This window comes from Protopterus annectens, chromosome 7.part0, assembly GCF_019279795.1.
Source record: "Protopterus annectens isolate FY-2018-M chromosome 7.part0, PAN1.0, whole genome shotgun sequence".
In the NCBI taxonomy this organism is placed as follows: Eukaryota; Metazoa; Chordata; order Ceratodontiformes; family Protopteridae; genus Protopterus; species Protopterus annectens.
In genome coordinates this window covers 309,334,359-309,358,819 of record NC_056739.1, presented here as the reverse complement: position 1 = coordinate 309,358,819, position 24,461 = coordinate 309,334,359, and the positions used below count along the sequence as shown (strand labels likewise).

Below are 24,461 nucleotides of genomic sequence, written 5' to 3'. Positions count from 1 at the left end.
TGGATCATTGTCTTACCCAATATTAGCTGTACCTGAAGTATCTCTGATGTGTTATGTTGGGCTACCAGTTTGGAGGTGTGCACATCCTTTATGAATATGGAAACACCACCACCTTTGGAGCTTCGGTCCAAGTTCTGGGACCAAAAGGTGTGGAAAGAGTTATAGCCTGGTAGTGTAGGGGTGCTTTCTGCTGCCTTGAACCAGGTCTCTGTTACAGCACAAATGTCAATGTTCTTCATTTTAAGGAGTGCTTTGAGCTAGTACATTTTGAGATTTAGACTTCTAGCGTTGAGCAGCATGACCCTCAGATTGCATTTGTTTGTAGCTGTTATGGTGGTAATTTGGTCTTTGCAACAACACCTAAAAAAGCACTATACGGGTGGCAAGAGTCTTGGCCAGTATCCAGAAGCCCATAGGTGACAGATGCAGGCCATCTGTGGCAAAGCATCGAGGTCTGTCAATCATTTCATCCTAGGCAGATAGATACTGGATCCCCTTAGAATTACACAAAAAACTTAGCCAGGTGTTGAAATCAATCATTTTCTGCTTGTACTGTGGCATCCTTCTGGGTAATGGTAGGGTACTGCTCAGGGCTAAGGTCATACTCGCCTGGGCTACATAATCCGAGAGCTCCTCCATGTCTCTTTTCATGTAGTCCAGAGAGGTACATCTCAGGTCATTCACAATGACTGAGTCATATTTGTACCTGTTGTTGAGAGACCTGAGTGCGTGCATTATGTGGCAGATAGTGGCACCTGACAGGCAGCTGACTGTTACTTTCTCCTTATTCAACCTAGTGAGTGGGACATCAGTGTGCCTCACTATTGAGTCACCTATGAATAGCGTGTTGGGCATTCTGTTTTGCCTTAGAGGCTTTGGTTGAGTAGGGTCTATAATGGAACATCGAATGTTTAACAGTTCAAATCACTAAAGATTGACCCTTAGTGATCGAACTGTTAAAACATCGAACGTTCCAAAAAAAAAATTAGAACAAAAAAAAAAACTAAATGGTGTAGGGAGGGGGACAAGCCCCCCTGCACCTCCCACACCCCCGCTACTTAAATATACCAACTCTGAGGCTGCACTACATTGAAGTAAATGGAAATCTCCCCTTATGGACACCGACAACCCTCTCCTCTTACCTTGCAGTTGGTTGGCAGAGAGGAAGTGGGATTGTCAGAGAGATGAAGAAAGTAGACAGGAGTATAAGGAGATGAGGTTCATGGCAAAGAGAGAGGTTGCAAAGGCTAAGGATAAGGCATATGAAGAGTTGTATGAAAGGTTGGACAATAAGGAGGGAGAAAAGGACCTGTACTGATTGGCTAGACAGAGGGACCAAGCTAGGAAAGATGTGCAGCAGGTAAAGGTGATAAAGGATAATGAGGGAAACATACTCACAAGCGAGGAGAGTGTGTTGAGGAGATGGAAAGAGTACTTTGAGGGGTTGATGAATGAAGAGAATGAGAAGGAGAGAAGGTTGGATGATGTAGGGATAGTGAATCATGAAGTACAATGGATTAGCAAGGAGGAAGTAAGGATAGCTGTGATGAGAATGAAGAATGGAAAGGCTGTTGGCCCAGATGACATACCTGTGGAAGCATGGAGGTGTTTAGGTGAAATGGCAGTGTAGTTTTTAACCAGATTGTTTAATGAAATCTTGGAAAGTGAGAGGATGCCTGAGGAATGGAGAAAAAGTGTTTTGGTACCGAATTTTAAGAATAAGGATAATGTGCAGAGCTGTAGTAACTACAGAGGGATTAAACTGATCAGTCACAGCATGAAGTTATGGGAAAAGAGTAGTGGAAGCTAGGTTAAGAAGGGACATGATGATTAGTGATCAGCAGCATGGTTTCATGCTGGGAAAGAGCCCTACAGATGCGATGTTTGCTCTGAGAGTGTTGATGGAGAAGTACAGAGAATGTCAGAAGGAGTTGCATTGTGTTTTTGTAGACTTAGAGAAAGCATATGACAGGGTGCCTAGACAGGAGTTGTGGTATTGTATGAGGAAGTCGGGCATGTCAGAGAAATATGTAAGAGTGGTACAGGATATGTACAAGGGTAGTGTGACAGCGGTGAGGTCTGCGGTGGGAGTGACGGATGCGTTTAAGGTGGAGGTGGGGTTACATCAAGGATCAGCTCTGAGCCCTTTCTTATTTGCAATGGTGATGGACAGGTTGACAGATGAGATCAGACAGGAGTCCCTGTGGACTATGATGTTTGCAGATGACATTGTGATCTGTAGTGAGAGTAGGAAACAGGTGGAGGAGACCCTGGAGAGATGGAGATATGCTCTAGACAGAAGAGGAATGAAGGTCAGCAGGACTAAGACAGAATATATGTGTGTGAATGAGAGGGAGGATAGAGGAATGGTGAGGATGCAAGGAGTAGAGGTGGCGAAGGTGGATGAGTTTAAATACTTGGGGTCAATAGTTCAGAGTAACAGTGAGTGTGGAAGAAAGGTGAAGAAGAGAGTACAGGCAGGATGGAGTGGGTGGAGAAGAGTGTCAGTAGTGATTTGTGACAGACGAGTACCTGTAAGAGTGAAAGAGAAGGTCTACAAGAGGGTAGTGAGACCAGCTATGTTATATGGGTTGGAAACAGTGGCACTGACAAAAAGGCAGGAGCTTGAGCTGGATGTGTCAGAGTTAAAGATGTTAAGATTTGGTGTGATGAGGATGGACAGGATTAGGAATAAGTATATTAGAGGGTCAGCCCAGGTTGGAAGGTTTGGAGACAAAGCCAGAGAGGCAAGATTACGTTGGTTTGGACATGTGCTGAGGAGGGATGCTGAGTATATTGGGAAAAAGATGCTAAGGATGAAGCTACCAGGTAACAGGAAAAGAGGAAGACCTAAGATAAGGTTTATGGATGTGGTGAGAAAGGATATGCAGGTGGTTGGTGTGACAGAGCAAGATGCAGAGGACAGGAAGAAATGGAAACAGGTGATCCACTCTGGCAACCCCTAACGGGAACAGCCAAAAGAAGATGATGATTGTATCTGTACTTGAGCTTATCTCCCCGGGCCTCCACTGAAAAAGGGTCTTTCTAACCCAGGTGGACTTTTCCAGTAAACAAGTATCAATAAGAAAATAAATGATATATCAGATAATGTTTTGGTACTTTTTTGGAGTAGATGGAGGGAGACAATTTTTTTATTAGAAACCAGTTTGGGGCAGTACAAGAACAGGTCAGCTGGGGCCATGAGTTACAAGTTAAGATGGGTTTTGTATAGAAGGAGCAGACTGCTGCCATTTGGCTAGTCTGATATTCAAGTAGTACTTATATTGTAGGAAAAAGTGGTGTCAAAGTGGGAGACGTCCTTTTGAAGCCAGGATTTAGTTATGTCTACAATATATAGATTGTATGGTGAAAGTAGTGTGCTCACCTGCCCTAGCTTGTTTTGGAAGCTATGTAAATTTATTAGCAGCCGTGAGTGTAGAAGGACATCTGCTGGATTTGATATGGCCTCATAGGAGTAGTATTAGTGTAATAATGATTGTGAATTTGTAGAGGGATTTAGGTAGTTGCGTTTAGTTTTAGTGAAATTAAAAATACAAGTAGAGGTGGGGAGAGAGAAGAGTAAAGGTTTCTGTGAAGTTGTTGAATATTAGGAGAGCTGGTGGGACCTAACAGAGGAATAGGGTTGTTTGAGCATGACTGATTAGGAGGAGGCAGTTGAGTAGGTATAAGAGGAAGTATTGGTGGTGTGTCTACTAGGCAAAGATATTATCAAGAGAAATATAGTAGGTCAGTGCTCTGAGAGTGTTGTATTGTTGAGGCATAGTTTGTGGAACTACTGGGATATTCCTTCCCAAGGATTGTATCCTTAAGTTTTAGATTTTGCAGTAATAGTATCCAGCAAGATTTGGAGCAGAAAGAAGCTGGTGTGGCTAAAGTGTAGAATGAAGTTTGGGGTGGTGTCTTTTTCCTAATGAGCTGAGTTGTGCGGAATAGACAGTTGTGAAGTTTATACCTTTAAAAGTAAAGGGAGAGGGGGAGTTAAGTGTGAGGAGACCCAGTAGGTATAAATGGAATGATCCAGGGGCAGGCTGGGAAATTGGGTATGGGAAGGGAGCAAAGTATGAGATACCTCCTGCATTAGCAGGAGCAAGTCTGTCTGTCTGTGCATGCTCAGAACTCCCTAGCCTTCTGAGTCTATCAGCAGAAAGGGAAAACACATTTTAAGGCTATTTTTGTTCTGTTTTTGTGTGGTGCCTTTATGGATATGGCAGATGAGAGCTAGATAGCTGGTGCCGACAATTATGTAGGTACCGCTTTAAAAGTTCAAAAGTTTAAAAGCTTAATATCAGCTGTAATTTGGCGACAATTTTTACATATAGGTTGAATTCAGTGTAACTATCATGTTCTGATGAAGTCCACAGTGCTCTGGGTGAAAGCGCTTAACTTTTAAGTGTGTATACAACTTGTGGTTTTATTCGTTATTGTTGAATAAATATATTCTTTTACAAAACTACAGGTGGCCGTACACTTATTGGTGATTCTGAGGCTGTCAGAACATTTGTTGGTTATCTTTTCATTTACATTTTTTGCATTTAACTTAAGGCCATGACTTTGGCACCAGTTATTTGTTGTTATGAGACCCTCTTGAAGTATGTTAACATCATTTGGGGAGTCAATGACATCACCCTACTTACAGTCATCTGCAAACTTGGTCAGCTACAGACCTTTTGTCTTTGCCTGGACCTCTGAGAAATAGATGCCAAACAATAGGGGTCCCAGGACAGATCCCTGGGGGACACCACTAGTGATAGGTCTGCTACTGGAGGTAGTAGCACCTATTTTGACCTTAATTAGGATTTAGCATCATAATTCATCAAATGAAACTGCCTCTTTTTATAATAAAAGCTCAAAATGATTTCTTTGTTAGAAACCATCCTTATCAGAGCAGTGCAATAAGTGATCGAAAGCCATGATGCACTTAGTTAAAGAAACTAAAAGAAAATAGAGAGACTAGAGAGAGAGTCATCGGGGTTTATTTATCCCATTAGAGTCATCATTAGCCATCAGGCTCACCATAAAGGACTTCCTTACAAATTGTTTCAACTTTGAACATTTTTAAACAAAATATCATTGCAATATATCTTTATAAGGTGCCCTTCATTGAGTAGAGAGCCCTAGTAGCTGCAGGGTTCACTGGCACCCAACACTGGCTATTAGCATAAGGGAAAGTCATGAAAGAAGGTAGCAGCATATTATACACACCCAGTTAACAGAATACTAGTTACCTAATGAGTATATAACCATCTCCTCAAAGACATTTCTACCACACAAGGCAAAAGCTGTCCCTTCTCTTGTATTTGTAAATGATAGCTAATCCTCTTTCCTATCTCTTTCCATCAAAGGTGAATCCTCCACCTGCCAGAATTCACTAGTGGCTTTGTTCACTCTACCTGATACCCTTCATCCTGCCTTTCTCTACATATTACAGTCTTGATCTGTCAACCCTATTCTCATTGCATCACCTTCTCAGATCTACAAACTAGCCTGCTGGACCTCCTCTGCACCCTATTACCTCTTGTCTCTGTGTCTATATATAATTACTATTACACATACGCTCATGCACACCACCTCCAGAGCTGGACATAGTCACTAGGGCCTTCTTCTTTCTCGCCGTTTCCTGCATCTGTCTCTCTTCTAGTACTGGCCAGTAGTGGATTAGCTTTATCATCGTTTTCTTTGATGCATAATAATACTGCACAGCATAAATTAAAAAAAAAAAATGCACAAATATCCACACTTCAATGCACGAACCCTTGAGCAATTAGGTATTGTACATATCCTTTGTTGCATTTAGAGTAGGGTATTTTTCTTAAAACAAGAACTAATACTGGAAAATCCATCTATGTAAACCTTAAGGAAAGAAATAATGCCCAACAGAATAAGCATTCCGGGGAAAAATGGACCTTCTAGGAGTGTGATATGACCCAGCATCAAAAGCAGAAGTATTCCCCACACCTTAAAGGTCCATTAATTCCCTTTAGCAACCACCCTTAACATCATTGTGTAGTAACAAACTGGAGATCGACCACCACGTAAAAACGAATTCTTTATTGAAGTGAAGGAATGAGCGCTTTCGCGTGCATCCAAAGGCACGCTTCTTCAGATTGAATACAAAATTATGCTGTCTCTCTATATAAATACACAACTGCAGTTAATTAATTCTAATCAATCAATTTAAAACCTTAATTAATTCATTAATTAACAAAAATATTCTCAGTGCATTACTAGGGTATCTCAAGCATTGAGCTTATGAAGTAGCAAGCAAACTGACAAACAAGAAGCAAAATGCAAAATATTACAAAATATTCTAGCTATCAAGCTAACTAAAATAAAACTTATAAAAAGCTACTAAAGAGCTGTCAAAGCATATATATCTAATGTTGTCTAAAAAACGTTGTCTAAGAAATATATACTGACATCTAAAAGTTTTAAAACCATAAATGGTTAGGCAAAGTGATATATATATATATATATGCTATGTATGTTGCCTAACTGTTTGATTTTTATAAAGAATATATATATGTATATGTATGTGATTATATAAATATAAATAGAAATAAATGGAACATGATTGGTATTTAAAAACAACCAATACAAACTAACCTAAAAATAAAACTTCCAAGTATTGTGAATATGCTGAAGAGTACATATGAATATGGTATAACCCATAAATTATATACATAAAAACATTTCTTAATCAAAGCTATGATGAGATACATTGAACAGCCCCTCATGGAACTATAATTCATTCTTGACCATCTAGATATCATATAGAAATGAAGGTATGCAGAAATTCAAAACTTCAAAAATTCATTAAGGCATACAGATGTGTATATATAAATAGATAACAAATATATAAATAATAAATGAATAAATAAACTGATTTTATGTTATGTGTACAATATAATGTGTCAAGTTGATTAATAATTTTAAAATTTTTTGTTTATATTATGATTAAACAATGTCAACATTGTAGAAAGACAGACATAAGAACAATAAAGGAAAAAACAATAAAGGAAAAACATACCCTATGCAGGTAAAATGTATATGAGTACCTCTGCAATATAAGTAGTTGTTAATATTTCCGTTTCTTTAAAAATGATCTAATACTAACATAAGTATTCAAACCTGGATAATTTTGTGCCCTAAACCTGAAAATCCAATCTAATTCCAAGTTTTCTAGATCATTAAAGTTGTCACCTTTCCTCGTATTTAGTACTCTTTTTTGTAACACCCTAAAAACAAACTTATGTTCTGGGAATTCTATAATGTGCTTTGACAGAGCATTCTTAAGATCTGCCTTCCTAATTGCATATAAATGCTCCTGTATTCTATCTCTGAGTCTTCTTGTCGTCATGCCTATGTAAAAGGCAGGACATGACTCACAGGTGGCCAGATAGACGACATTACTGTCTTCACAATTAGCTGAACATCTGAATTCAAATTTAAATAATAATTCAGGATGTAGAAAACTTTTATTCTTGGACATCCATTGGCAGGAATTGCATTTTCAACATGGATGGGTGCCCATAATATTATTAATGATCAGACTAGAAGATCTCTTTTAATTACATAATATTCTTTTTAAGTTCTTTGTGTTTTTATATGTAAAAGTTGGTCTTCCACCTATTAATTGTTTAATTTCATCATTGGTGACCAAAATTGACCAATTTTTCATAATAATGTCTGTTAAATATTTATTGTCACTCATATAACTAATTATACATCTGACTTTAGATGAATCAAATTGTGTATAATGTCCAGTATATCTATCGGAAATGTTATACTTCCTATATGATATGCAACCATCAGTAAACATCTCTTTTGTTCTGGCAACCATCTCAGGATTGTAACCTCTATCTGAAAAGAATTGTTCTAATTTATCAAATTCAGCGTTACGTTCATCTTCCTCTTGACATATCCTGTTGATTCTAGTGTATTGTCCCTTGACAATATTTTTGAAAATAAATCTGGGATGCATGCTTTCATATTGTAATAATGTATTTTTCCAGCATTTTTTCCTATAAAGTGCTGTTTTTAATCTACCTTGTCCATCCTTTTTAATGTTAAGGTCAAGGAAATTAATGTTAGATGTTGAATATTCAATGGAAAACCTTAGAAAATCTGTAGTCTTTTCTAGGTCACATATAAAATTTTGTAATTCACCAGGAGTTCCATCCCATATCAGAAGTATATCATCGACAAATCTATAATATAGAAGAACCTTCTTGTAATTATGATGTGGAAACAAACATGTGGTTTCCCAATTATAGACAGCCAAATTGGCATAAGTATTCGCGCAGGGGGTGCCCATGGCCACCCCCCACTGTTGGATGTAAAATAAATCATTAAACATCATGACATTATTGGTTAATACTATTTCCAATAGGGCACTCAACAGAGATTGTTCATTGTTGGTGTATTTATGACACTTATTAAGTAGAGACCTAACTGCCTCCATCCCATAAGAGTTAGTAATTGCAGTAAAGAGACTCTTTACATCTAAAGTCACTAACAAGTGCGATTCTGATATAACATATTCTAAACTTCTAAATTTATCAATAAGTTGATAAGAGTCTCTCAAGATGGTTAGAATATCCATAACAAGTGGTTTTAATTTCTTTTCAATGAAAATGGATATATTCTCTGTAACCCGATTATGTCCAACCACTATGGGACGAAGTGGAGGCGGTGTTATCCCCTTATGCATCTTGGGGAGCCCCTTGATGTAAGGTATTGTGGGATGTTCAATTAGTAAGAATAAATAAAAATCATGACTGATTTGTCTAGTTAACATCATGTCATATAAATCTTGATGTACCTGACAGATTAATCTCTCAGCAATTTTTACATCTATTAACTTGTAAGTATTATCATCATGTAAGAAGAGACCCATATATTGCAGATAATCTCTGGTGTTTAGTAAAACTAAGCCCCCACCCTTATCTGCTGGTCTAATTGTGATTTTTGTATTATTCGCTAAATCATTCATTGACATCCGTTCTTCCTTAGTCAAATTGTGAAATACAGATAATGAACCCTTGCTATAAAGTGCATAGTGTTTGTACAGATCATTTTCACAAGCTTTGATAAAACAATCTAAACATGGATGAGATACAGGCATAAATGTGCTTTTCCTTTTAAAAAATTCAAATTCAATTCGAGTATTAGAATTGTTAACGTTGTGTGACCCTTTTTTGAAAAACAGTTTCAAAGCTATTTTCCGAGTAAAAACTCTTAAATCTGTTAAAACATCAGAAATATTACTAATTTGTGCGGGTATAAAACTTAAACCATAGTTAAGTAACTTATAGTCAACATCCGTTAATGACAAGTCAGATAAGTTGAAAACCAAACTGTTTAGTCCCTTGGTCGACCTCTCTTGTTCTGTGGTTCCCCTGATAGCTTCCTTTTGCCTCTTCCCTGACTCACCGATCTTCCTCTCGAGTCCCTCCTCGGGCGCACAGGCAGCGGTAAAAAAGATTCAATGTTTGTTTGTTGCAACTTGGGTTTCGCTCCCAGGGCAAGTTGTGGATACAAAGCCATCTGGTTAGGTGGTGGAGTATTCGTATATTCAGAGGAAACATGTCCGCGACTACCAGACAACGCCTCCGTAGTGATGTCATTAGTTGTAGCTGTATCAGTTAAAGTGGCGATGTCTAAAACATTAATGGAAATCTCTCTAGCTGTGTCCGTAGTTGCCAATTCGGCTGTTTGTGTCTCATTTCTTTGATTAAACCTCGGCCATACGAAGACTTGACCATTCATGAAATCTCTATGGTCTCTCTGTAATTTCCGTAGCTTAATTAATTGTAGTCTGTCTCCATATGCATCAACTTGACTGATCAAATTATCAAGTTTATTGGTGAACATTTCCCCTTTAAATCTTTTGACCAGGTCTTTATACAGAGAGTCAGTTCTTTCAGCTAAAGCATTCTCAATGGGCAGAAAATATTCAATGAGCAATTTAATATAGTTGAAGCTGAGATCTATATTCAGCTTCTGCCAGTTCTTAAGTAGCTCAGGATGGCTATTGCCATAGGAGGGCATACAAAGAACCCTCATCCCTCTAGGGACCACCTTGAAATGAAGACACGCTTCAAGGTGTCGGCGCTGCCATACCAGGCGAAATTGCTTATATAAGTTATTTTCCAGTTCTTTAAACAAGGGGTTAAACTCTGATAGCAAGTTATCAGTACCTGGTTCGGTTGTATTCATCTGAGTCGATAGTTCCATGGTAAGTAACGGATTGGATTTCTTCTCAAACAAATTGTTCCATTTGGAGTTTGAGAAATTTCTTTCAGGATTGTAGTCTAATTCCAATGATGAACCCTCCATCGTGTAGGGACAGGTGAAAGCAGGTAGAGCCAGTAAAGTGACGAAAAATAGCAAACCTATCCCTCGAAGGTTGATCCCAGAACAGGAACAAGAGTAGTGTAGTAACAAACTGGAGATCGACCACCACGTAAAAACGAATTCTTTATTGAAGTGAAGGAATGAGCGCTTTCGCGTGCATCCAAAAGCACGCTTCTTCAGATTGAATACAAAATTATGCTGTCTCTCTATATAAATACACAACTGCAGTTAATTAATTCTAATCAATCAATTTAAAACCTTAATTAATTCATTAATTAACAAAAATATTTTCAGTGCATTACTAGGGTATATCAAGCATTGAGCTTATGAAGTAGCAAGCAAACTGACAAACAAGAAGCAAAATGCAAAATATTACAACAATATTACTACACCTTCAGAGCTGGACATAGTCACTAGGGCCTTCTTCTTTCTCGCCGTTTCCTGCATCTGTCTCTCTTCTAGTACTGGCCAGTAGTGGATTAGCTTTATCATCGCTTTCTTTGATGCATAATAATACTGCACAGCATAAATTAAAAAAAAAATGCACAAATATCCACACTTCAATGCACGAACCCTTGAGCAATTAGGTATTGCACATATCCTTTGTTGCATTTAGAGTAGGGTATTTTTCTTAAAACAAGAACTAATACTGGAAAATCCATCTATGTAAACCTTAAGGAAAGAAATAATGCCCAACAGAATAAGCATTCCAGGGAAAAATGGACCTTCTAGGAGTGTGATATGACCCAGCATCAAAAGCAGAAGTATTCCCCACACCCTAAAGGTCCATTAATTCCCTTTAGCAACCACCCTTAACATCATTATTGTGCTTAAAAAATGTGAGGTGGATAAGAGCAATACATTTTTGTAGGTCCTCCCTCCCTTCTTAAAAATAAACATCATGAATACAATTAAAAAACAATCTAGTTCCTCTGCCATAATCCTTTAATACAGGTTGCATCTCATTAGATTCAACATTATGTATATATGTTAGTGTCACCTTCTTCCATAGCCTCTTTCACACAGGTTTACATACATGCACACTCAGGCACACAAGCATGCACACAGACTCGCAAAGACATAGGCACTCACTCAAACAAAGACACATTCACAGTCAGAGTTTTGTGTTTTAAAATATTTTATTAACCATCTAAAATGAGCATTGTTTTGTGTTAAAGTGCTAAATGGTGGAACCAGTGGGTATTTAAATTTTTCAGGTACAAGTTAGATAATTCGTGAGGCACATATATTTAGATACGGTATGTAGGCTTTTTCACTATTGAATACAGAAAGAATAATAAGAAAAAAATGTCTTCCCCACAATAATACAGATTTAAATGGTTCTTCTGTCTTAAAGAAAACAGGTGCTCTTTTTGCAAAAGATAACCAGTAAAAGAAATGGTGCTAGGATAAGCACTTGTTTTTCATGCTGGTGCACTGATGCCGTAAGTAGTTAAGCCCATTCTTCACCAGAATTGGACGGTGCGTTAATCCACCCCTTGGAAAATCTTGATTGTCCAAGGGGATATAATTATTTTAGCAGATCATTTTCAAGCACTGGTTTATGTTTATGAACTGCAGAGATTAGCTAGCACATTTCTAGAACTACTTTACAGAAATGAAAAATGTTTCAGCCACAGAATTCAATAGCAGAGAAGTGGTGTGCTATGTCAACAACTGACAATCCAAAAATAAGAGTAATAAATGTGTCACTGTACAGTTCCAGTGTATTATGCACAAGTTAACTACAAATAAAATCAGAGCATTTGGAACAGAGTTACAGAACTGGGGCGTATGTTTAAAGTTAATTTTTGTAGAAGTTATGACTTCAGCAATAAAATATTTGCTCAGTCGGATGTTTTTCCTCCCATTAACACAAACCCCTTCCCCAGAATCCAGGAAAATCCATTTTAGTGAAAGGATACTGTAAAATTCTAAATGTAATGTGAGAACTATTTGGAAACTAAAAGTTTATTGAAGGTAGCAATATATTTCTGTTAATAATGTATCCAAATTAATTTGACTATTAATAATTACTTTTTGGCTGTTATGACCCTGAAACTTAGTGCGGAAAGAAACAAAAAGCAATTGCTACAAAACTGGTGTTGTGAGTCATTCTTTTAATTCTCCTGTGAAGGGAATTCCTACATTACCCCTCCCATTCTCTGATGTCACATCTGGGTATCTGCTGACAAGTAAAGTGCTTGCTTGTTACACAGTGCACTGAGAAGCTGAAGAAAGTATACTTTATAGCAGTCTTATCTTCTGTCAACATCAGACCTTTTGAGTTGTTACCGAGTCAGGCGATGAAACACTGAAGAAGCACCAAGTTGTAAACTATGAAGTGACTGGATTAAATAGAGTAAGAATATATGCTGGCGTTCTCACGAGAACTTGAGGCTCCAACTTTTCAAGCAGAGGACTCTGTAGTACACAGCCACAAACTGTAAGTAGTTTATTAAAGTCTTAGCTTGATTCGGTTATTTGACATACATGTAAAACTTTCAGAGTAAGAGAGTTTCTATTTAGAACATCTGTCTAACACAAGACCCATGGACATACATCCCATACATTCTCACATTTATATTTGCGTGCATGCTTTTTTTGGCCAGGTTTACAAATGTACTTTTTTATTGTACTTTTAAGCACAGTAGTGTATTCTACATGGCACTTGTCTGGACAGTGAAACTGAGAGAGGCTTTGCATCTGTTCGTTTTAGGGTAGCATTCTATGTTTTACTAAGTGTCTTTGAAGCTCTGTTTATTCTGTACAATGTTGTCCATGCTACAACACTGTGTATGTATTACTGTATCATAAAATTCTTTAACACCTATCTTGGGTACAGTTCTACCCATGTTCTTTGCATTTTTAAATGCAGATTTTCCTAGTACTTCATACTGTGTAAATCTTCCTATGGGTGCAAAGACAAAACTCCTGTAGTTTATTTGCTCACCCAAAGGTATTATATAACCTTGTGACAGGTAAATGCAAAGATTTTGTGATGTCATAAACGGAAGTACTGTATGTCTGGTATGAAGGCAAGAGGTACATAAATTCAAATTATGTCAGGTATACAGGTATATATAGTTCTAAACGTCAAACAGATCTATGAGATAAAGGTTTTATTTTAATGCACTTTATCATTTAAGTAGATGAATAAACAGTTTTAAAGAAAGACTAGATAAATACAGTTCTAAAGATCAAACAAATCTGTGAGATAAACCTAGATTTTATGTCAAAATACTCTGACAGCTAATAGATGAAATAAACAGTATTTCTTCTCATATAGTCTACAGTGCTCTTTAAATGTATACACCATCTGGGAAAACAGAGGAAGCAATCAAAATGTACTGAGAAGTCTAAAGTTTATTTGTATCATATCAAATATTCAAAACACATCACAAAAAACCTATAAAGTATTAGTGGGTCTCTTAGCCTTTAGAATAGTAGATGATGTCCTTACATTCACTGCCGCACTATTCATTACCATATGGGGATTCCCTGCCATGGAAACCCTAACGTCCGGACAGTTCTACCAAAGACTACTTGTTACTTATTTAAAAGGTACGTCAAACGTCACCCAAAAGCTCCTTGTGTAGCATAGGGCATAATGATGATGTTCAGGCCTACCATAAACAGAACTTCTTTGCCATCAGTTCCGAATTTATCTTTTCACCAGTCTGTTTTCCTGCATCTCTTTCTGCCAGCTGAATGCATTTTCATTCTCCAGGGACTATCTACTCCTCCTTGGTGACTTCTTTGCAGTTGCAGATAAGTGCCCTGTTGGGGTTTTTGTTTTTTTCTTGTTTTTTTTTAGTGCTCCTTGAGGTTAATGTCATCCAGAAAGAATAAATGCCAGTGTGGGAGACAGATTCCCATAATGACCACCACGATAAGTGTCTTTTTTGCCTAGGAGCCTCTCACAACCATATGTCTTGCTCTATTTGTCAGGCATTTGTTCTGAAAACCCTTCGCAGTAGACTACTTCCCTTTCCTTGTATGTTGAAAACCAGTGTCTTAAGCTTCTTGCTAAAGATACAATAAAATGAATCTCCCACCCTGAGGGTCAGCCGTTAGGGAAGAAGGTGAAAAAGGTACAACCAGAATCTTACTCTGTCCAGCCTCTGCCAGGTGTTTCTCCCAAGGTTGTTACAAACCTGGAGGCTCACCCACTTGTGTTGTCAGATTACTCTACTGTGACAGTTGGTGAGGGTCTGGCTGGCAGCACATCTGTAGAGGCTTTGCAGGCATCCATTTCAGACGTTCAGGGGGAAACACGGTTGATTTTTTCCAAGGGGCCTAGGGGAGTTCCTCAGTCTTTAATTGGAGAAGAAGTTCCTACTACATTTCTTGACTGTTGTCCTGCGTCTGAGCCTTCTCTGTTTTTTTGGAGGTGAAGTTCCTTTAAAAAAGAAACAAAAAATTAAACATGTTTCTTCTGCTCCTAGGGATCCACAAAGTAAGTGGCAGGCCTTCACTCAGGGGCTATTTATGGCTTTAATGTCCTTAAAACTGCCTCAAGGGTTTTCAGTTCCTGCTCCTCCTTGGCCTTTACTCCCCATGAAAGGTCTAGAAAACAGGATTCTTCTGAGGATAAGTCGGAGTCTGATAATGAATCCCTGACTTATTCTACTCAAATTCCTTCTCCTTTGGCCTTAGGGTCAGAGGAGGAGGAATCTATTAGCCCAAATATTAAATTTTGAGGAAATTTCCTTTGGGGACACACACTCTAGGATGATGGATTTTTTTATAAGTGGGATTGTGCTCATGTCTCTGATATCCATGAGAGGTACTATGAGTTGCTGCAGTTGGAATCTCCTAAACCTGCAGCTATTCCTCCTGTTTTGGCTGCTTTGCTGGATGCTTTTTCCAATGCTTCTTATGCTTCTGATTCTCTGCCCCCTGCTTCCAAGAAGCCTGATAGGTTTTATACTGTGCCTGAGGATTGTTCTTTTCTATGTAAATATCCTGCTGTTGACCTCTCTGTAATGTCTGTGGCCTCTGATAAGCCGTCTTAGTTGCTTCCTTCGCCCAAGTTATTGGCTTCTGACAAGGAGGGCAGGATTATGGAAAGGTTGGGTAACAAGGTTTGCACTTCTGCTACCCTAGCTTTTAGGGCTATAATCAGACCCATATGTCTAGGTTTGTATTGGTTCTTCTTTCTCAGGTCTGTCAACTTATTTCTGATTTTCCAGACTCAGAGTTAAACTTCTGTTCTTTACTTCCTAGGGACTTCCTGACAAGTCATTTGTCATTCTATTAAATGTAGTTATGATGCAGCAGATGTCTCTTGTACGGCTGCTGTTTTTGATTCGGTAATGAGGAGATATTCTTGGCTTAGGCTTCAACCTCTACCTGATGAGAGTAAAGTTAAGTTGATGGATGCTCCTCTGTATTCTACACTTTTGTTAGGGGAAGTTTCTGCTTACTTTTTCAAGCCCCTTCAGGATAATGGTAAGGCCTTACAGGCGCTTAAACCTGTCTTTGTTTCTCCTGTTCCTAAATTTCAGAGAAATTAACCCGCTAAGCCTGCGTTTGTTTGTAGACATTCCTGCCCTTCTACTGAAGGTAAGAAGAGTGGCAAATGAGCTCCTCCTGCTAAGGCTACTCAGTTTTCAGGGACTCTGAATCCTTCCTTTCCAAACAAACCAGGTACTGTGTGACTATCTGTCTCTTCCCAGCCACATTCTTCTTTCTCTTCCTGTTTGGCTTCTGATCACTCAGGATTCTTGGGTTCTGTCAATCATTTGTCAGGGATACTGCATGTTGTGAAAAAAAAACATCCTCCTTTTATGGGCATTCCTCAGCTTCCTTGTAAACAACAGTCATTTTTCCCCCAGTGGTTCTTCAAACTTTCTTGACTCAGGGTACTATTCAAGAGGTGTCCATGTCCCAAAGGGGGGAAAGGGTTCTACTCCAGACTGTTTCTAGTGCACAGAAAACAGGGCGCTTGAAGATCTAGTCTAGACCTCTCTCATCTAAACACTTTTATAAAAGTACCTTCCTTCCTTTTGGATGTTGTCCCTTCAGGTTCTGTTTCCTGTCTTGCTTCCCCAGGCCTAATGTGGTATCTCTGGATGTCAAGGATGCTTATTTCCATATTCCGGATCCATTCTCTTTTCAGGAAGTTTTTGCATTTCTCTGTTGCTTCCTGGTATTTTCAGTTATCTGCTTTGCCCTTTGGCCTTTCTACTGTCCCACGGGTGTTCACCAAATGCCTTGCTCCTTTGATTGCATTTTGCAGGCATTGACGGATTCAAATATTTCCTTACTTAGATGACCTGTTGATTCAGACATCCTCTCCAGAAATCCTTTTGCAAATTCTTCATTTTGCCATTTCCTTTCTTCAAAGCCTGGGGTGTACTATAAATTTCAAAAAGAAGTCTTTTCTGACTCCTCAGGATCATGTTTTTCTTGGTTGCAGAATTCAGACTATGCCAATGCTTACATCCCTGCCCCCTCCAAAGGCCTTAACTCTCATTTCTTTCTTTCACACACTTCTTCCACTGACTTCCATTACCTCCAGGGGAGTTTCTGAGAGCTCTGGGTTTCATGGCATCCACCAGTGGCCAAACTTTACATGAGAAACTTTCAGTGGCTACTGAAGTCAGTGTGGCTCCAACATTCCCATCCTCTAGACTTTGTGATTCCTCTTCTTCCAACTGTCTTTGAATCGAGGGATTCCTTTTCATCCCTTTCGTCCCTCTCAGGAATTGTTCGCAGAGGCTTCAGACATAGGATGGGAGGCAACGTTTAGCTCCCTGAAGGTACAGGAGGTGTGGTTTCCTCATCAGCAGAAAGATCACATCAATGTCAAACAGATGAGAGCTCTTCTGCTGGCTCTTCAGGCGTTTCGTCCTCTTTTTCTCTCCAGGGCCTCTCAAGGTTTTCACAGACAATACCACAGTGATGTGGTATATCAACAAACTGGGAGGAACAAGATTTATCTTCTTTGCTGATTGGCACTTCTGGTATGGGATCTTGCTGCCAAGTATCACATGACTCTTCAGGCAGTTTACATCCCTTCTGGTCAAAACATTGTGGCAGACACTCTGAGCAGGTCCTTAACTCAGTCCCACAAAAAGATGCTTCACAGGGACGTGTTTCTGGAAATTATCCACTAGTGGGATACTCCTCAGGTGGATGTTTTTGCCTCCCCTCTGAAGACAACTTCCTCTATTTTGTACCATTGCCCCAGGTCCTCTGGTATGGAAGGTGGACACCCTCTCATGTTCTTAGAAGGGGATGTCTCTTTATGCATTCCCTCCCCTTCCTCTCATTCCAAAAGTCCTGTTCAAAATTCAACAGGATGCTCCCAAAATCTTGTTGGTGACTCCGTTTTGGCCGCAACAGCACTGGTTCCCTCTTCTTCTGCATCTAGTCAATGACAATCATCACAAGTTACCTCACAGGGTGGATCTAATGACACAAGACAGGGGATCTCTCATACATCCCCACTTATCCACACTTCAGCTGACACTGTGAGTGATAAGATTTTGATTCCTCATAGACACCTGTTTAAAAAAAGCATGTGCTGCAAGTCCTGCAGGAGGCCAGGAAATCTACTATTAGGAAATCCTACTTATTCAAATGGAAGATGTTTTCAATTTGGTGTCTCTCTTGCAACTTGGACCCACTTACTGTAGATGTTCCTTTGGTTCTGTCTTATTTGTGTGAGCTGCTCAATGCTGATTTGACCTATTCTTCTATTAAGGTGCACATATCAGCTATCTCTACTTGTTTTGCTTTTTCTACACTCTAGCTTCTAGATTGGAGTTGAAACAATTTCTTAAAGGCGTCCTTAATATTAGACCTCCCAAGAAACCTGTTCCTCCTCCCTGGGATCTTAACTTTGTTTTGGAGAAGTTGACTCGAGCTCCTTTTGATCCTGCTGCTTCAGTCTCCTTGCATCATTGTTCCTGGAAGACTGTTCTTTTGTTAGCTCTTACTTCTGCCAGATGGGTGTCTGAGTTGCAATCCCCTATGGCTTGTCCTCCTTTTTTGATCTTTCATGAGGACGGAGGGTCCTTGTGCACTAACCCTTCTTTTATCCCTACGGAGATTAATGAGCTTTCACTTAACCAGTCTATTAATCTGTCTACTTTTTTCCCCTCTCCACAAGATGACAGTGAGAGGGTGCTGCATATCTTGGATGTGTATAGACAACTCAGGGTTTATTAGGATAGGACCAAGGGTATTAGAAAATCTGATCAGTTATTTGTTTCTTTTCATCTTAAATCTTTGGGACTTGCTGTATCTAGACAAGCTATTTCTTCTTGGGTTTCTAATTCTATTTCCTTTTGTTACACTATTCATGGGAAGAGCCTTCCTTCTTCAGTTAAGGCTCATTCTAGTAGAGCCTTGGCTTTTTTTTTGGTGCTTTTTTCAAGGGCTTAGATACTAGCTCTATTCTTGAAGCACTGGATTTCTGTGCATACCTTTACCAAGCACTACAAGTTAGATGGTATCTCTAGAACTGGGGCTGGTTTTGCTAGTGACATTCTTCATGGCTTTTTAGGGGAATCTTTTGCTTCCTCCCCATCCCCAGTTTCCTCTTGAGCTTTGGCACTCTCCCCTATGGTAATGAATACTGCAGCAGTGACTGTAAGGGTGTAGTGCAATTATGTAGAATGAGACCATAACAGCAGATGCCCTTGCTTTCACTGCTTCAGTATTCTCTACCTCCCCCCATCCCCCTGGTCTCTTGCCTTCCTGGATGTACAGATTACCTCTTGGGTTCCTTGGATTGGCGTTCCTACTGGGGCAATCAGTTCTGTTTATGGTAGGCCTAAACATCACCTTTATGCCCTATGCTATGCAAGGAGCAATTGGGCAACATTCAGCGTACCTTTTAAATAAGCAATAAGTAGTCTTTGGTAGACTGGCCAGATGTTCAGGCTTCTGCAGCAGGGAATCCCCATATGGTAATGCATACAGCAGCAGGCAAGGCAAGAATATCTACCGTTATGGTAAGATTTTACACAACTGTACTATCTTAGTAAAAGGGTCACCAAAGTGCATGCAAACCCTAAAATGGCAGAGTATTACATTTGAAAACTGTAGAATATAAAAGAGGATCAATAGGTGAAATAAAAGTCAAAATTTAAAGTAAAGACTTTATTTTTATGTGATAACCAAATATACCTGGCAGGTACAACTTTTTATTTAATTTTTAAATTGCCTGGGTAAATGCTTTGCTCAGACTTGCGCAATAAATAGTCACTGAAGCGATCAAACCCAAGACTTTATGATGAAACTCTTTGGCTGCTCATAACATTAATACGTGCTAGGATGTTGGTAACAGTGCAAGGGCTGCATGACGGAGTTTTGATTCAAAAAGATTAGTAGTATTTTATTTATTTGTTAATCAGGTAAATGATATAGTCCATGAACCTTTTTAACCATCAAGTGGGTTTACAAGGGCAAGGGTAAACAGAATACATGTATCCTTTAGGAGTCTTCAACTCCTAGCTTCCCAACTGGCAAACTACTCAGTCACTCAGTCACAAGCAAATCAGCTACAAAGTTCTCTGATGTAGATCTGCCAAAACAATCTGCTGTAGCAGGAGAGTTTCCAGTACCCCCCCCCCATGTGAAGGTTTTCCCCATTTATTTATTTATTTATTTATTTATTTATTTATTTATGTAAACATTCCATAGTTGGGTAGCCATGGAAAAAACAGAAATATCACACAATGGTGAAAACTGTTAAATCTCAGGTATCAGTTTCTCCCATTCAAAGGGAAGTAAAACTAGGAGTTGTCATAGCTCTGGCATGTTGGAACCTAGTCACTCACATCTCCTAGGGAAACATGTACTCACACAAACACATACACACATGCACATTAGTGATAGGGGAAACATATACAGACACACAAACAACATGCTCATTATTGGTAAGGGAAACATACACACACACACACACACACACACACACACACACACACACACACACACACACACACACACACACACACATTAGTGCATCCAGTCAAGCAATGTACTTCTGAGAGGTCTGGGGAAACCAGTGTATCTAGAAAAAAAACTGGGAGAACATAACTATAAAAACAGTGCAGTGATCAGAAGGCAGAAGGCAAAGTTCTCGCCATCAAGACATTGTGCTGTCTTCCATGTTTAGGTAATGACTAAAAAACATTGAAAATGTGGAAAACATGAGACGCACAAAAAAGTTTTGGTTGTGTATGCATGTAGATCTCAACCTCTTAGCACAAGAAATCTGGACAAGGCCTAAAATAATGAGGGGCAAAGGCCAAAAAATATAGACAAATATTTAAATACTGCTCTTATAAATTTAGACAGTTGCTGGAATCACAGGTTTTGTGTTAGCATACATTGTCTAAAGTATATGAAGTCTGAAACTCAAATGTGACATTATATAGTGACTTCATCCTCAGTGATTGGCCATTAAAATAAAAAAAAAAATTTGAGTAGATCAAAATTATGAGGCAAAAATATGGACATTTTAAGAAAATCTAGGCAGTTGAGAGGCATGCATACTGTTGTTTAATGAAAATAAACAGCTAATTTAATAAGCATGGAAAAGGTGAAGTGAATGAATCAAATTGTTGATTGTCAAAGTCTAGGTTAGTGTACTTATTTTCTAAGGATTTTTTCCTAGACGTCCATTTTACTACAGATAAACACAAGGCACAGTACAACAAAAAGCAGCAGGATGGTGTTAGGTGCTTGCATGGATTTGTGCATATTGTACTGCCTAGCCCTTTAATAAACCATTTCTAAGGGTGGAGTTAAAAATAATAAAACAGCGTGTAGCTCAAGACTGGCCATGGGCTACTGGTCCAGCTCAAGACTGGCCACAGGCTACTGGTGCAAGAAGAAAAAAAAACAGTAAGTGAGTGTCTTGTCAAAAGACGTAAAGAAAAATAAATCTTGTGACCAAGAAGCTAGCAGCCGTAAAGATCAATAGAAGAAGGTGACTGTATGGTGGGGGGTGGTCTGGGGGGGGGGGGTTGGAAAAATTATTTGTTTCATATCCATCTGCAAACTGGATAAACCCAAAAAAATAGTTATTATACTAGATATTACTATGTATTCAGAGCTAGATGAATATAATGAAAAACTGAATCTTCCAGGGTTCTGTATTTCAACAAGAGAGTAATCACAGACTGCTATTGCTGCAGGGAGGTGCACAGGTGCAGTCAGGCAGTGTAGACTTGCATGCACACACACACACACACACACACACACGCACACACACGCACACACGCACACACGCACACACACACACACACACACACACACACACACACACACACACACACACACGACACTGCAAAGGTATTATTATTTGACTGAGGCTGCAGAAGGCAGACATAGCAGGCAGTATTGTCTCCCTTTTAGGATAAGCTATGAATGATATGGATTGATATTTTGAAAAGCTAGATGGTGGTTGAGATTCAGATAGCTAGTAGGGGGTGCAACACAGTGACTGGAAATGATATTTCACAGGAAGGGGTTCTCTTCTCAGTTAGGGCGCAGATGTCTGCATGCCTTCTTTCTGTTTATGTGGGTTTTCTCCCAGTTGGTCTGGTAGGTGGACTGGTGACACCATTCATGTGGTCGCTATAAATATCAGATGCAACTCAAAGGCATTGGATAAATTAACTAATAAGAGGCCTTCCTTTTGTGCCTCAACAGCTCCCCCTGGGTTACACTGCAAGTGACCTCAAAGATATTCAGTAGTTTATTAAGTAAGACCTTTACAAACTGCCTTACAGTAAGTACAGCCTGCATTTGTGTGTATAAAACTGGTAAAATCTTGTACATAATATTCTTTTTAGAGTACTAGGGTGAAAGCTGAAACAAAGCTCAACATAGGAGGTCTCAGAGGACAAATTTAAGTTGGATTAACATTTTGAGTTCTATCTATTAGAAAATCACAGAAGAAAAGGTAACACTCTTGTACAAGGGAATTTCTTCTGCATCTAAAACCAACCATCAGTGCTGTTTCAGCTACAGAACAGACTGCAATCCAGCCTGACCTTCAAAAAGAGGTCTCATTTAACCAGGGAGTGCAAAGCTGCTGTTCAACTTTTCATAGATGAGGATGACGAAATTAAACAAAAAAAGTGGAATTCAGTGCATTTGTGTGTGGTTGTCTTTTGTTGATCTCTTTGGAATGGGCTTGAACAGGCTTCTCTTTTGTTGCCGTCTCCAAGAATATCCAAGTATGCAGCCTGACACATGTACACTAGATCCAGGTCCAATGATCTGAGCCTACATTTACAAGACTGTACATTTAACTCTAAAGACAGACATTTTTACAAGACTACTGAAAGAGTCTAAGACAAACCTGGTCCTTAAGAAATCATCTGCTGATGTGTTCAGTCTAGAAAAGTTCTAATCCCTTTCAAACTTACCTGTTGGGTTAAAGATTAAATGCATGTCTAGCTTTAGCAACTTTAAATCCTGTAACTTCATTAATCCTTGCAATTCCAAATTCAAAGTTAAATTATCAAGACGGTTAATGAACTACCTGCTGACTAGTGAAAAATTTTTACCCTTGGTGCTCCAAGATCTCTTAGCAGCATTCAAGGCAGACGCTGAATCCTGCCCACTTGCAGTGGTATTTCTACCACAGTCCTCACCTGGTTCATCTCTTAGATTTTGGGGCGTAATGTGATGACCTCTTGGGTATCAGTACTTCTTTGGCCTTCCCTCTGCATTGTGGAGTTTCACAGAGCATTGTTTAGGATATGTATATATGTGCTATCATGTGAAAAAATCATTTGGAGAAGAGTCTTGTCATTTTATCCTTATTCCAATAATATTCTGTTATCACACCTTTCCTCCTTGACAGCTGTCAGCTACAGATGCTTTTGCAGATCATTTCTATGTCATCCTTACATGGATAAAGAGTGACTATTAGATATTAAACATGGCCAAGACAAGGGATTTCTCTACTCCTGTCTCATTGAGGGATTGTGCTACTCCTGTCTCCCGCCCCCCACACTATAATTTATGAAAGCAATAGGGGAAGAGATTTTCTTAAACATAATCTGCTCACACTGCAGAACTGGGTGACTACGTTTATTAGACCTTTTTGTCATCTGAGCTACATCACAAGGATTAATCGTATTCCTCATGAGAACCTTTGGTCTTTCGAAGATTGCATGACTGTAAAATTCACATATATCTGCAGACAGAGATGCCCCTTCCCTCCACACACACACACACATGCGCACACACACACACACACACACACACACACACACACACACACACACACACACACACACACACACACACACACACACACCTGCCTAAGGTAATGGTCAAGGGCCTTCAGTGAATCTGTTCAGATCTGACTTAATATTCCTGTACTTTTAGGTCTGCATTAGCTTCCAGCACCACAAATACCACCTTTATGTATTTGGTCTTAAGGACAATTGGGCTTCAGCCCATCTTAAAAAAAATTGTTGTACTGAGTCTTCCTGACTTTGCTAATTTAGAGTGAGTTTACATGGTGTACTTAAGTAGATGTTCCACTGTATTCCAGACTCCATACGTATGGAACTTACTACCATACAAAATTAGGCTAGCCCAGAAGTAGGGTGCTTTACAAAGTCCCATAAGACATTTAATTAGGCTTTTGGAGGATAACAAAATGCTAACTTAACAAGTTAATTAAGTTCCCAATTCTGACTACTAATAATTCTTCACACTGCATTTTACTTTGCAATGTGCTCAGGTATAAACATGAGAATAAATGGGCTCATTTCAACAGTCCTCCTTGAAAAATGATATACTGCTTTCTGTTGGTTTCTTGCTGTTACTTGCATTTACTTGCATGCATACCACAGTATATTTAAACTATTTATTGTGACCAACTAGTCTTATTACTGTATTGTACAAAGTACAATAAGTACACTGAGACAGCTGCTTCCGTTAATATGCTTTACTATTACATTTTCCTTTTGGATCTACAAGCATGCAACACAGATGCTGTCAGCTCTCTATTGCAAATTCCCAAAGCTTGTTTATACACACTCATATTTATACCAAACGTCTGATATTTTTTCTCAGTCTGATGTATTACAATC

General features: G+C 39.0%; 1 protein-coding gene across 2 annotated transcripts in view; it reads left to right on the top strand.

Annotated features, from left to right (window-relative positions):
* The first annotated feature begins 12,560 nt into the window (after positions 1-12,560).
* The window catches only part of RAB7B (RAB7B, member RAS oncogene family), a 302,865-nt gene continuing 290,964 nt past the window's right edge, over positions 12,561-24,461 (top strand). For both annotated transcript variants that reach the window (XM_044076843.1, XM_044076842.1), the window contains exon 1: positions 12,561-12,823. The gene's annotated coding sequence lies outside the window, so the exon portion shown is untranslated. The remainder of the gene's footprint in view (positions 12,824-24,461) is intronic.